Here is a 14,901-nt window from a genome sequence, read left to right on the forward strand (position 1 = left end):
GACATGATTGAAGCCTCTGAATCTAGATGTGCTTCAGCCTTTAAAAAAAAAACAACAAACCCTGGCCTATTTATGTTAGCCGATTAATTCTTCTTTTGGCCTAAGTTACAAACTCCCTTTTGAGTTGAGCATCTGTCACTTGTCAACAAGAGCCTCCTGCCGTATATGGTGCTGCTTTCTTATTAGTGTCGAAATCATATTCTTGCCTCTTTATTGGGGCATTTTTCCCGAGTTTCCTCTGCCAGCACCTTCTGAATACACTTGATTTCTTGGCCCATGGACAGGCCTGGGAGGAGGAGGAGGGACATTACCCTGCCCACCAGCCAGCCCCCTTGTGTGGGGGGGTCTGCCTCATCTGGGGACATGCTCCCTCCCATTCAATCCCCAGCTTTTCTCTCACTTTTCTTCAGTCTCCTGGAGCTGCCGCTGGAGGCTGTCAGCCAACTGCATTGATGGGAGACTCCTCCTTGAAGGGAGACCCAGCAGCACCTGTCCCGGTGAGGGTGCATGGAACGGTGGGTGTCTTTCTTGCTGCCTCGTGAGGACACCTGACCCAACAGTGATGCTAACGCAGAGGACAGAACACCCTTGGTGAGTTGGAGGAAGAGCATTAAGGACAGTGTTTGAGATCCTGGATCCAGCCGTGCTTGAAATCCATTCTTGGGCTCTTCTGTTGCATTAACCAATAAAGTCTTTCCTTTTCCTTAAAAAAAAAAAAAAAAAGAATATTATTCTCAGCTGGCGAGCCTGTGAGAGCCATGCTCTGTGTCCAGTTGCAGGATCAAGATGTCCAGTTTGTCTCTAAAATGTGTGGCTTTGTTCAGGGGTCTGTCTGTAAGCACAGGACCAGGAGTCAGATCCTTCCCCTCCAGGAACTGGCATATCTGGGCCCTGTGGAACTAGTTTTTGAGTGTAGGATGCACCCCAAAGATTTATCTTCTGGAGGAGTGCATGTCTTGGAGCTGTGCCCTCAGACTCCAGGGCAGACCTCTTGTTGCAGTTCCCCCTTCATCCTCTGGTCCCCCTACTTCTTGGGCTTGCCCTGGTCACAAGGGGCCTTGTAACAGGGAAGAGCTAAATCAGACTCCGCGGTTGGATCTGTTTCTTTGACTTTAACCTTTGCTTTTCGTTGCTTTTGTTATTATAATCATACATAATGGCTTGCCTCAGGGAATCCTGCCCACCTGTTAGTGCCTGCAAGAAAAAAGAAACTAACACATCCTCTCACAGAGGCTGGTCATTCCAGGAGATGTTTTGTTTTGCAAAAGGTCATTCCTTTTACTTTACTTCCTCACCACCTCTCCCTCTCTGATTCTATAAAAGAAACTGGCATCCAGACCCAGATAAGATGGTTTTTCAGAGACACTAGTCTGCCATCTTCTCAGTCTGCTGGGTTTCTGAATAAAGTCGTATTCCTTGCCTCAACACCTCATCTCCGATTCATTGGCCTGTCATGCAGCGAGGGGAGAAAGCTTGGACTCGGTAACAGAGTCACCTCAGCTTCACAGAGCAGGGATGGGGGTGAGGGCTGGATACTCCTTCCTGTCTGTGTGATGCCTTCCCTTCTCTGATGGCACTGGGGGTGAGGCCTTGAGACCTTTGGTCCAGGAGAAGTGGGTGAGAGGTAAAGGAGTTTAGGGAACAAAACGGGGGAAGTCTAATATCTCCTTGGCCTTCCAGAATGTACACCTTCCTCCTGCATGCCTGAGACACTCTGTGGAGAGCTTGGCTCCCTCATCCCATCTACCCGGGAGGCTGGAGAGCAGCTTCTGTATATATCCAGCATGTCTGGGGTTTCTGAGAACTGGCCCCTCAACCCCAACTGTCCCTTCCTAGGGAACTGTGATAAATTTCGGACTGCCAAGAGCTGGCGAGCGGGCAGAAGAGGGAAGAACAGGGTAAACCTAAGCTGGGCTGGCCTCTGCTCACTTGCTGGACCCCGAGACACCTGAGCCCTGGCACACATGTGAACTGATGAGGCCTTTTGTCATCAGGAAGCAGCAGGTGGGCTATGATGCTCTGTGATGCAGCCGAGCCAAAGCCAAACGACTCTTAAGACATCCCTTAGCACAGGGAACTCTGTTCAATACTTTGTAATAACCTAAATGGGAAAAGAACTTGAAAAAGAATAGATAGATGTATATGTAAAACTGAATCACTTTGCTGTACATCTGAAACTAACACAACATTGTTAATCAACTATACTCCGATATAAAATAAAAATTAAAAAAATAAAATAAAATAAAAAGAAAAGACATCCCTTATCTTACCCCACCTTGGCGTCCGCATTTAGACTCTAAATCCTCTCTCTGCCTTTGGATTTGCAGTGAATCTACTGAGTAAATAGCAGATGCTAAGAACTGAGTGATATGTTTTTAACTTTTCAAACAGGGGATGGCATTTAACTTCTCTCGAAACCTCCAGACTCTGGGCTATCACACACTTGTTGGCCGCATTTCCCTTTGAACCTGGAAAGTTTTCAGCAGAGGTCGTGGTCAGCAGGTGGTGTGGAGCCCGGAGGAAGTGAAAGCAGGTTTTGACAATGACCTTTCCATTCTTTTTCATTAAAAAATTTTTTTTTAATTGGGGTATAGTTGTTTTACAATGTTGTGTTAGTTTCTACTGTACAGCGAAGTGGAGTTCCCTGTGCTACACAGCAGGTTCTTATTAGTTATCTATTTTATACATATTAGTGTATATATGTCAATCCCAATCTCCCAGTTCATCCTCCCACCCCTGCTTTCCCCCTGACCTTTCCATTCTCTAAGACTTTTCCTTTGCCCATAAAAAATTGTAGATTAACCTGATAGCAATATGTAAATCAGCTGTCTCCTTCCTCTCATTTTCATCCATTGCTCTGCAAAACCCATCCTTCCTCTGGAAATGGAAGGAACTGATGTAATTGTTCTCTGCCGAGGACAGTGTAGAGATTTGGGCTCCTTGCCAAGTATGTTTCCTGCCAGGCCCACTCCTTCACTCGGTTTAATTATGAGCGATTGTTTGGGCTGTGATGTGAAGAAATATTAGAGAATGGAAAAAAAAGAAGAGCAGAGTTCAGAATATCCTGCTGTAACTGATTCATGGTTTGGCAAGAACTCTTCACTAGATTTTATGCTTCAGCCTTGTGATGGGATCCTAGGGAGCAACCTTGCCATATAAGCACATAAAGCCCAATTCTCTGGTTTATTTTGAAAAGGGCTAAGGGGAAGCATTTAAGAAATGCAGGAATAACATCAGCCAGCCACAGGGTGAAGTACTGTGTTAGTCATGGGCAGTGCCCTCCTCCGAGGGACTGAGGTTATTTCAAACTGGACATTCGCACCACCTATATTTAGCTGGTGTGTCACATTTTACTGCTTAGTTTTCATATATTTGACAAATCTCCCATGTTGCGGGAAGGCTCTGATCAGTTCTCATGGTTTGTGATCAGGGAGGGACGTGGAGCTGAGCCCTGGGAGGAAGGTGTGGACGGAGACTTTTATTCCAGATCTGGGGCTGAATCAGGCAGCCCCGAAGCAGAAGCATCAAGTGACCACTGATGGGAGAGAGGGCATGTGGGTGAGACAGTCTGAGGTCAGACCACAGGGGCATTTATTGTTTCTGTTTGTTGATTAATAAAGTAAAAGACTGTGAATGAAACATGCCACCTGCCATATCAGTAAACAAAGGATGTCGCAGCCATCAAGCCATCACATTATAGCCACCCCCACAGTGAGCCCTGAGAGGGAAATCAGGATGGAAACAGGATGCCCGACATCAAACCATCAGACACTGCAGCTGCCCCCTCCCCAAGGGTGCACCTGAGGGGACTCAGAATGAGAAGGCACAGGATACTGGCCCCAGATAGCTGAGGTACATACCAAAGGAATGATTTCAGTGAGCCCAGACTCTTGCGTCTTCCCATACATAGAAAAGCGCTAAGTTCCTTAACTTGAGATGTCTGGTTTCCTTTAATTAACAGTCATCTTTTGATGTTCCGACTACCTGGTTTTTGTTGCAAAAACTCCTGTATGTTCTGGCTCCGCCTACCTCTTCGGAGCCGTCCCTCAGAGCTATTGGAGAGGCTGCCTCTTGGGCTGGAGGTCCTCAGAAAGTCCTCCGAATAAAATGTCATTCTCAACTTTTAAGTTCTGTGTTCTTTTTGGTTAATGAGGCAAATACAGAAAAGCATAAAAAGAAATTTCAAATTGCCTTGTCCCCCACCGCCTGGAGATAACACCTGCAAACTTCAAGGCTTTCTCTGTGCATAGATTTGTGAATAATTACAAACATTTAACTAAACTGTTTTGTAAAATACTTTTTCAATTAAAATATATCATGAGCATCTCCTTTGCTATTAATTCAAAGGAGGCAAGCTTTAGTGAGTGGATATGACTGCATTTAACAGCTGTACAAGCACTCTGAGAGTTAGGTTTTGTGTAAATGTATATTGTGTTTTTATTTATTTATTTTTAACTTTTTATTTTGTATTGGAGTATAGTTGATTAACAGTGTTGTGATAGTTTCAGGTTGTGGTTGTTTTAATTGTGTGTTTGAAGATCACTGAGGTTGAGCAAATTTTTTTCTTATTTATGGCCATTTATGTAATTCTTCTTTGGTGAACTACCTAGTCATATCTTTGTCCATATTTCTATTGGGGGAGCTTGGATTCATCTTAATTGATTGGAAAGATCTCTCTCTGTTTAACATATTAACATATTTTGCAGTTTTTTGCCTTCTTATTTTGTTCAGTGTTTTTATTTATTTATTTATTTATTATATATATTTTTATGCGGTATGCGGGCCTCTCACTGCTGTGGCCTCTCCTGTTGCGGAGCACAGGCTCCGGACGCACAGGCCCAGCGGCCATGGTTCACGGACCCAGCCTCTCCGCGGCATGTGGGATCCTCCCGGACCAGGGCACAAACCCGTGTCCCCTGCATCAGCAGGCAGACCCCCAACCACCATGCCACCAGGGAAGCCCGTTTTTATTTTTAATTAGGAAGATTTACAACTGTATGCAGTCACATACATCAGGTTTTTTTCCCTTTACCTTTTCTTCTGCTTTTATGCCCCAAAAAGCTCTGGGCCCTGAGTGCATGTACTTTTCACCCACTTTCTTCCAGTTTTTCCACAGACACAATTTTACATTCAACTCCCTCTTACATCTGGAATTCCTTTTGCTGTGTGATGTCAGGATGGCTTTGAATTGTACTTGCATATGTGGAATATTCTTTTCTGTCTTGAATTGATTTATATCTGTTCTCCTACCATGACCACAGTGGTTGAACTCATAAATTTATAACATGCTTTCATATCTGAGGGGAAGTATTCCCTCTGTTTTACTATTGTTTTGGAATTTGCTTGGCTGTTTATGCCAGTTGAACTTCTTTTGATAAATTTTGTCAAATTTCCTTTGGAAAATTTTCCTCTTCAGGAACATAATGTTTCTCTCCATTCCTTATATTCTTCCTTGATATTTTTGTAGTTTTTCTCATCCACGTCTTAACACAGGTAGTCTGTGGGGGAAAAACAAACAAAAAATTAATTTAGTGTTAAAAAAACCAGGTTTGGGTGCAATAGAATGCAATAGCTGATAATTTCTTATTCTACAGGCCACTTACGCACTCTTGAGGTATTCTGAGCCCTCATAGAGAAGAATGATTTCTAATATCTGAATATGGCAGAGCAGGAGTTTTAAAAGATTTTTCTTTTTACCAAATGTGTCAAACAAGATCAGATATTTAAAGCCCTCTATACTTCATTGTGTTTACTGGAAAATTTTAATAAGTTTTCACGTTATGATCTTACATATCCAATGAGAAAATGAAGATAATCCTTCTATTAACGGATTATCCCTTCCTTACAAAGCCATCAATGATTAAAATTATTTTTTAACTTAAATGAATGTTTCAATTGAATCAAGGGTCTAGTTAATAAATATGACTGAAGCAACTGGTTCTTGATGTTCAGCTCAATAGATATTCTGGATTTATAATTAGCGCTTGCTTGCATTGACTTCTAAGCGATTTGTACTCAACCTGGTTTGTTTCCAAAGATGGAAGAAAATACTGTGTTGCCCATTCTACAGCAAGGAATGTACAAGATTTATACTAGAGGATGTTGACATGCTTCTACCCAAACAGTCACAGGTAAGTGAAATGAATGGTAAACCAGCACATATTTGAAGACTGTTGTGGAGGATGAGAATCAGGCACCATTGAGAGTTTGTCTTCCTCAGCACTGTTGAGAATAGGAACAGGAAATGCCCCAGGTGACACTTGCTGTTAGGGAATTAATGTTAGGAAGAGACCTTGAAGCTTTGTTCCCAAGAAATATAAACAAACTTTCCCTGGCAGGTGAAGGCAGATCATTCTGAAACAAAGGGAGGTGCGAATAAATTTTGATGGGAGTGAGAAGAGAGTATGGAGTGAGGACCTCGTTCCAAGTATGACCACGTGGACTCTTAATCATGTGACAAAGTGGTTGCTGCCCTGCATGTCCACTTCCACATCTTAACCTAGAGTCCTTTCAGCCACAGAAAAATCAAACCATTTAGTCTTTAGCTTTTTCTACTGGCATGAGTAAAGTTGTACCAACGTGCATCTCATCATCCACCTAAAATCACTGTAAAAATGACATTTTATCTCTTTGTGATGAATTGACATCCCTTTAAAGTCTATAGATGTAGAGATTTCAAATTTGATTTTTATCTAGTCCATGAATCATAAATTATAGTTAAATAAATAAGGGAATAATTGTAAAGAGTGAGTTTCTTCTAAAATAATTGATCTTAATGTTTAGAGTCATTTATAAAGTATGAAAATACAAATACTCTGCACATACCAGCCCACCCTCACCTTGTTGAGTCGTAGGAGAGATTGTTAGCAGTTCCTGATCAGAGTACTGAGATTAGCACAAATTCGAAATGCTTGATTTCACTGAATAGTGTTTTAGCTAAAGCAATTGTACTCAAATGCTCATGGGTATTATGATACACAGTTAAGAATTATTTTACTCCCAAGTAGTAGAGAACTGGATGAATGGGCTTACGTAGTGAGGACATTTATTATCTCATATAATAAGAGGTCCAGAGGCAGATGCCTCAGAGCAGGCTGGTTTCCTGGCTTCATGCCCTGGAGTCTTCCTCTCTGCTCTGGCCTCAGTGTGTTGGGAGGGGCTGGGCATCTCCCCTCACTGTCTCAAAGCATCATTTCCAGACACAAAATTATCCTGTGGAAGAATATGACTGTTTTCTCTCATTTCTGTTTTTTGAGAGGGTGGAAAATTTTTCCAGAAGTCCCTGGAAGACTTGCCCTCACATCTCATTGGCCAGATCCAGGCCATGTACCCACCCCTAAATGAATCACTGACCAGGGAAGTAATATGACCATTGTGGGTTTAGGCTAATCAGGGTTTACACTCTGAATTACATGGGGGATGAACAAGCAGACGAAATTGGGGTTATACCAGCAAGAAGGAAGGAAGAGGCTGTTGACTGGACAACCAGCATTAGAAAGTGATTTCCCATATACCACACATGCAGGATAATCAAGGAATAATGGCATTTTCAATCAGTTTTAAATATTTTAATATTGACTGAAGTAAAATGGGAAAGCTCCTAAAATTACATGTTTCTGATGTGCCGTTAAAATTTGTATTTATTTGGGAGCTCACTGAGACCTTACATCTTGAAATTTTAAGTTCCTATTCTAGGTGTATCTTTGAGAAATTATATATTTTTTGCTAAGTAAATTAAGGTAGAGTGTATACAAGTGCATTTTTAACAGTACAAGGAACACCCCCAGACCTTAGAAGTGCCATTAGTCCGTCGTGGTTGACCAGTTCTCCTTCTAAACACAAATTGGCCCAGTGGGAATGAAACCTCTTACAAACTATTGCTTCCTCAATTGCTAAACTCATTGTGCTGTTTTTCTGCCATGAAACAATTTTCCACTCATGGTACTGTGGAAACACTCATCTGGAAGAAACCTGCTTTTGTCCCTTTGAGAGGTGCTGGTCTTGAGTTCAAACCAATTCCCATCAACCTAATTGCTCCTGCCCCATGGTCTCAGGAGTAAAGAATTTTCCCTTTGTTTGCAACCTGTTGGAGGGGCAGGGATCCCAAGATTTATTGCTTGCAAGAGAAGAGAGAAATATGACTATACATGACATCCTCCTCTTGGTTTAGTTGCTTTTCTGGCACTGCTTGGTTCTACATTTGGATGTTGCTGCATTTTACAAAACATACTTCTTTTCAAATGGGAGCAGCCCATGCTCACTCCCAAGCCTCAGCTTCTGAGCCATTGACATGATCTCAACCAGACACACGTCAGATTTTCCTGTTGTAAGACTTGGCCTTCAAAGCTAAAAGCCTGCCCCTGCACAGGCCCAGAAGTCTCCTCGATTTGCAGAGGGAGATGTCATGGGAGAAATGAGCCTGCACAGGCTCAGCTGTGGAAGGCTAGGCTGTATTCAGGGTTTCATCTGTGAGTCAGACTGTCCCACCTTTTAGTCCTTTTGCATTTCCACATTTCCTCCCATTGCAGTTTTCCTATCTTTCATCCTTTTAAAAAAATCCCTTTCATTCTATCCAAATGTAATCTCAGAAAAGGAATCCAATAAACTCAATAACATACAAAGGTAAATGCTACAAGGTTAGAGACACATTTGCATTCATCCTTCCCTTGAATTTTCAATTGAGACAAACCTTTAAGTCAAAGGATACATTTCCAATTGTGACATTTTTGTCTTCAAAAAAAGGCAGTAAGAAAGCTTTTCTTTCTTTTCTGTTTTCTTGTTTTTCTTATTTGAGGGGTTGGAATTTTTCCTGGGCACCCTGAAATCCTCCCATATACTGAGGTGTCTTCCTAGTATGAGAGGGGGTGCTGTGAGGAAGTGAAAACAGACTGGGAGAGAAATGATTGTTAAGATGATGTAAAGGTTCAGAGTCCAATCCTCAGATCAATGAAACTGCTCTATGGCAACCCAGCTCACCACCCTCCCCACCTGTGAGGCTTTGACAAATGAGGACCATGAGAGCATTTTACTGCCACGTTGGGACTCATGGGCTTATAACTTTGGGTGATCCTTTGACTTTATTAGCAAACTAGACTACTGGGGATAAAGTTTAGATTAGAAATATCTTAGAAAATCCTAAACACTGTATTTATGTCCTACCTACAGCCAAAGTAGAGTGGTGGCAGCTTACATTAAAGAAGATGTGGTACATATATACAATGGAATATTACTCAGCCATAAAGAAGTATGAAATAATGCCATTTGCAGCAATGTGGATGGACTTAGAGATTATCATACTAAGTGAAGTAAGCCAGACAGAGAAAGGAAAATACCATATGATATCACTTATATGTGGAATCTAAAGTATGACACAAATGAACTTATTTATAAAACAGAAATAAACTCACAGACATAGAAAACAAACTTATGGTTACCAAAGGGGAAGGAGAGGCGAGAGATAAATTGGGAGTTTGGGATTAAAATATACACACTACTATATATAAAATAGATAACCAACAAGGACCTACTGTATAGCACAGGGAACTATACTCAATATCTTGTAATAACCTATAATGGAAGAGAATGTAAAAAAAGAATATATATATTTGTATATATATGTATAACTGAATCACTTTGCTGTACACCTGAAACTAACACAACATTGTAAATCAACCATATTTCAACAAAAATTTTAAAAAAAATCTCAAGCAATAAAATAGCAAAACCATTAAAACAAGAGAAAAAAAAAGATTCAAGAAAAAGAAGTTAAAGGGTAAGAGTTGTTTTATACCAGAAAATTATTTATATTAAACTTTTCTTTGGAGCATAAAACTTAGTGCTGACCTTAGAATCAAGAAGCAGGTAAGGGGTATACAGTTCTCATGATCTTCCTTGATAATCCATCAAGAGAAAAAGAAAACCCAGCTCTCAACTCAGGAAGGAATCTGTCATGTAGGATTTTATACGGGGAACTGAACATACAGAAGAAAAGATGATTTATTCCTGGAGAGTCATTTTTGTCAAATGTGGATAGCTATTTAAAATATTAAGAGATTTGAGAAGTTTGGGGACAGAGTTTTATGGTGAGCTGTAATTGGTTTTTCCTGATAGATTTGACTCCTGATTGTTTAGGATTCCTGAGATTAAAGGAGGTAACGGAATCTATTTTAAGAACCTCAAAAAATGTTTTCTGGAATGTTGCCCAGGAACAAGGTTCTGGAGAGATGCCCCGAGCACCCCGGCATCCTCTCTTGGGGAAAGGATTTTACACAACCCCATGGGGCCGTTCGAGTATTCAATTTGCCAGCGACTCAGAAACAAAAATGGAATGAAATACTTTCTTGAAACTTAAATAGTCCCTCTTGTATAAGCCTGAAAAGGTGCCCAATAATAGCTATGGTAAACAATTGTGCCCGGGGCATGAGAGAGCAGACCGCTTGAATTTCTGAATCTTTTTTTTCTGGGCTCTTTAAAGAGAGAGATAACGTCTAGCAAATTGGGTAGAATAAGTTCAGAGCTGCTTTGGCTGTGTAATCTTTACTCAGGGAAAAGCAAATTGTAGCCCCAAAGCTATCCAAGAGAAACTGAGAGGAACCCAGCTCAACTGTCTGAGAACCGGGCAAGGCTTGTGATGGGAAAGCAGTGCAGCACAAAGCCCTTTCACCTGCCACCCTGTGATGCAGATGGTTTGCTATGGATGGAGATAAGTTGGATTTATGGGAGGGGTCTCCCCAAAGGGTCTAGCACACAATCCCCTTTCCTGGTCAAACAGGAAAGTCATTCATCTGTAAACAACATCCAGGAGAAAATGGCCCTTGAAGATGGTATCTGGCAAAAGCATTGTGTGCTGGTGAAAGAAACTCCTTGTTTCCATAGAGGTGGAGGAATCATTGAGGCTTCTAATTCTCGTCTGCCTCTTTTCTGAAAGGTCACTGCCTAGATTTTCTCATTTACAGCACCTGACACGGCTACTTCTGCCAGGATTCATTAGTACCATCTCAACGGTTCCCTTTGCCAATTAGAAAGAATTTCACCTTAATGAGGGTCTGGGACACTAAAAGACTCAACATCGCCAACTCAAGTGACAACTGGGAGAGACACGCACATTGTCAAAGACGCAAATGTTTGTTTTTTCCAATCTAATGAAATCATACAGCCTCATTATGCTCATAATGCATTTATCTTGGCAGCCAGCCAAGGGAATGCTTGTTGATTACATCAGCCATCAACTCAGATGTTCAATACAAGCTCAGAGTTAGGCCAGGTCAGTACAGTTCAAAAGATCTGCACTGGCCAGTAATTACCTTTATTTTGATCTAATTACTGTTCTGACTTGTCAACTACTAGGATATGGGCATTGCTTTTAAATCAGAGATTCTCAGATTCCTGCTATAGTTCTCATCCTGGGAGGGCATAGCCTCCCAACCCTGCCACCCTCAGGGTGTCTGGAAATGTCGGGGGGGGGCATTCTGGATTGTCCCAATCAGATTTTAGTAGACAGGGATCAAGGATGCTAACAACCCTGAAACATGTAGGACAGACCCATCCAAGGAAGGACTGCATCACCCAAAATGTCTCAGGTGAGAAATATTGCCTGACATCTACCTCTCAGACTTGGGTTGGGTCCTCTTAGGGTCCACTTATGTCCATGTGAAGCAAATCTCCTGAAATATACAACCAACTGGTAATGGCACAGGTGACCAAACTCAAAACATCTCTCACAGTGAACTATGGTACAACAGAAGTCACCTTGTATAAAGCCACAAAGACACATATTTAAGTCTCTAACATTTGCCAGTGGTGTGACTTCTGCCAAATGTCTTAACGGCTGCAAGCCTTGGTTTCTAGGTCAGTAAAATGAAGGTATAAAAACCTACCTCACATGGCTGTGAGCATTAAAATAGATGATGAGTGTGTGATCACATGATATCTATCATGTCTATATGGCCTGAGGCTTCTGGTCTCTGGGACACTGACTTCGAAAAAAGAGGCCTCAGCCTCATCCCCAGAAGGTCAAGGGTCTCACAAAGCACACATTCATTTAGTAGTTTGGGAAGACAATCTGTCCCTCCACTCAGGGCTGCACATAACAGGGGTCGCCATTCATATCTCATGAAAGAATTCAACAAGGAGTTACCACCAGGGCTAGTCTCCTCTGGCCTTTGGTCATGCCTGGCCCTGGTAGAGATTCAGGGCAGAGAAGTTTCAAAGGAACAGGGAGAGAGGCAGAGCTGTAACAAGCCCTAAGGACTCAAGGGCAATGCAGGGCAGGTGCGTTCTGATAGGCACTGATCTGGCATCTTTGTCCAAACATACAGACATCCAGGGCCTTGCACGACCACAAGGGAAGGCCTGGGGCTGAGGGGTGGATCCACGCAGATCAAGTCTAAAAGTGGCAATGGAGGGCCGGCCCTCAACGGAAAGGAGAGAAAAGTGTCTCGTGGGGGGTGAATAGGAGGAGGAACAGTTCCTTCAAGGAAAGGCCCCCATGGGCTGCAGTAGAGTGGACTCCAAACCTGGCCACCACTAAACACAGGGCCGTTGCTACTTTGAATAGATTTAGTAACAATCCCAATGTTTTAAACCATTCAGTCCTGTACAGATCTGTTACTTATGTGGGTCTATTTATACCAAAGGGGAAAGCTGGGGAGGAGGGATAAATTAGGAATTTGGGAGTAACATTACTTATTTATTGTAGAAAATTTAGAAAACAGTTAAGCAAAACTAAGAACATTTAAAGCACTTAAAGCCCCACGGAGAGAGAACCATGATGAACACTTCAGTGAATTTCCTTCAGGTGTTATTACTGACGTAGAAATAATCAAAGAGAAAGACTAATGTCACACTTTAGATGCTTTCTTCTTTTTTCACTTGCAAGACCGAATCTTTCTAGTTGGGCTGGTCATCTGGTGAGTTCAGAGGGTGCTTCTGTGTGGTGTGAGATGGTGGACAGGTCGTGGGTGGGGGGGTGGGAGAGGGTTTCCAGGGGAAAGTGCTCATTGTGTGCCGTTGACCTGGAGACCTGATTCACATCCGCCCGGTGACCAGGAGGCGGCTGTTCTTGATGGGAGGCCAAATGGCCAGGGAGCCAAATGAAAAGGTTACGTCTGCTTGAAAACAACACTCAGGGCCCTCCTGGATGAACCCTGGCCTCCAGCTTTGCTTCCTGGTTCAGGCTTCAGTAGAGCTGGGACTTTCAGAGGCTTCAAAAAGATATCAGTGGTCTTTGTGTTGTTTATGTTGGGGCAAAGCACATCCCCCCCCCACCCCCCCACCCCTGCCCCGAGCAGTTTCTTTTTATCCCTGTAACAACCTTGTATGAACATTTTCCCCAACCATTGGGAGATCTACATCATTTCAAATGGATGCCTGGTCGTCCACTGAATGTATTAGAATAAGGGAAAAGAATTTCCTGTTGTCGAGCATTTAGCTTGTTTCCAACTTTAGACTTGTTTTCAAATAGTGTTTGTCATGTTAAAACACAGTTTAACATGTTTGTCATGTTAAAAATAAAGTTAAGCAAATAATTGTGTAACCTGAAAACAAAATTATGATTAATAAACGCCCTGGTTATTCATGTATGAGACAGAGCACAAACTAGAAGAACCAGAGATGGACACGTCCCTGGCTGTGCTTTTGAAGGACATAGTTTAACCTCTTTTTGTTTACACTGTAGGAAATTGAGAGGTAGCAAAGCTAAACTACTTGTTCCAATCACATGACAAGCGAATGAAAACTACAGGTTTCTGACATTCTGTCTTGTATCCTTTATCTGGTTAATGTTTAAATTCAATCGTGTGTTAGATGTAAAATTTAAATAAATAAGAAAAGAAGAAGATGGGCGTTGCTGCTAATAATTCCAGCATTAGGGACTTCCCTGGTGGTGCAGTGGTTAAGAATCCACCTGTCCATGCAGGGCACACGGGTTCGAGTCCTAGTCCGGGAAGATCCCACATGCCACGGAGCAACTAAGTCTGTGCACCACAACTACTGAGCCTGCACTCAACAAAATTATGATTAATAAACGCCCTGGTTATTCATGTATGAGACAGAGCACAAACTAGAAGAACCAGAGATGGACACGTCCCTGGCTGTGCTTTTGAAGGACATAGTTTAACCTCTTTTTGTTTACACTGTAGGAAATTGAGAGGTAGCAAAGCTAAACTACTTGTTCCAATCACATGACAAGCGAATGAAAACTACAGGTTTCTGACATTCTGTCTTGTATCCTTTATCTGGTTAATGTTTAAATTCAATCGTGTGTTAGATGTAAAATTTAAATAAATAAGAAAAGAAGAAGATGGGCGTTGCTGCTAATAATTCCAGCATTAGGGACTTCCCTGGTGGTGCAGTGGTTAAGAATCCACCTGTCCATGCAGGGCACACGGGTTCGAGTCCTAGTCCGGGAAGATCCCACATGCCACGGAGCAACTAAGTCTGTGCACCACAACTACTGAGCCTGCACTCTAGAGCCCGCGAGCCACAACTACTGAGCCCCCATGCCACAACTACTGAAGCCCTTGCACCTAGAGCCTATGCTCTGCAACAAGAGAAGCCACTGCAAGGAGAAGCCGGCACACCGCAATGAAGAGTAGCCCCCGCTCGCCACGACTAGAGAAAACCCACTTGCAGCAACGAAGACCCAGCACAGCCAAAAATAAAAAATAAAAAATAAATTTAAAAAAAGGTTTAAAAAAAATTCCAGCATTCTATCTACCCGAGGCCTATAAAAATATGTTTTTTGTTATTCAAATATATTTCCATTTATTTCCAAGGAATGGTGCCCTGAAAATGTACCATGGGTATTTGTTCTCTTCAACCCACACCATTTTTTAAAATAAATAAATAAATAAATAAATAAATAAATAAATAATTCTAACAACTTTATTGGAATATAATTGC

The 14,901-nt window shown here is 42.0% G+C and overlaps 1 long non-coding RNA gene across 1 annotated transcript; it reads left to right on the forward strand.

The window, feature by feature from the left end:
• Positions 1-433: 433 nt before the first annotated feature.
• LOC114484195 (uncharacterized) lies at positions 434-14,001 on the forward strand. Its single transcript, XR_003676799.2, has 3 exons — positions 434-591; positions 6,038-6,131; positions 13,916-14,001. It is a non-coding gene; the product is annotated as an uncharacterized lncRNA (long non-coding RNA).
• The last annotated feature ends 900 nt before the right edge of the window (positions 14,002-14,901 follow it).

The sequence above is a fragment of the Physeter macrocephalus genome, chromosome 18 (assembly GCF_002837175.3).
Source record: "Physeter macrocephalus isolate SW-GA chromosome 18, ASM283717v5, whole genome shotgun sequence".
NCBI classification, from domain to species: domain Eukaryota; kingdom Metazoa; phylum Chordata; class Mammalia; order Artiodactyla; family Physeteridae; genus Physeter; species Physeter macrocephalus.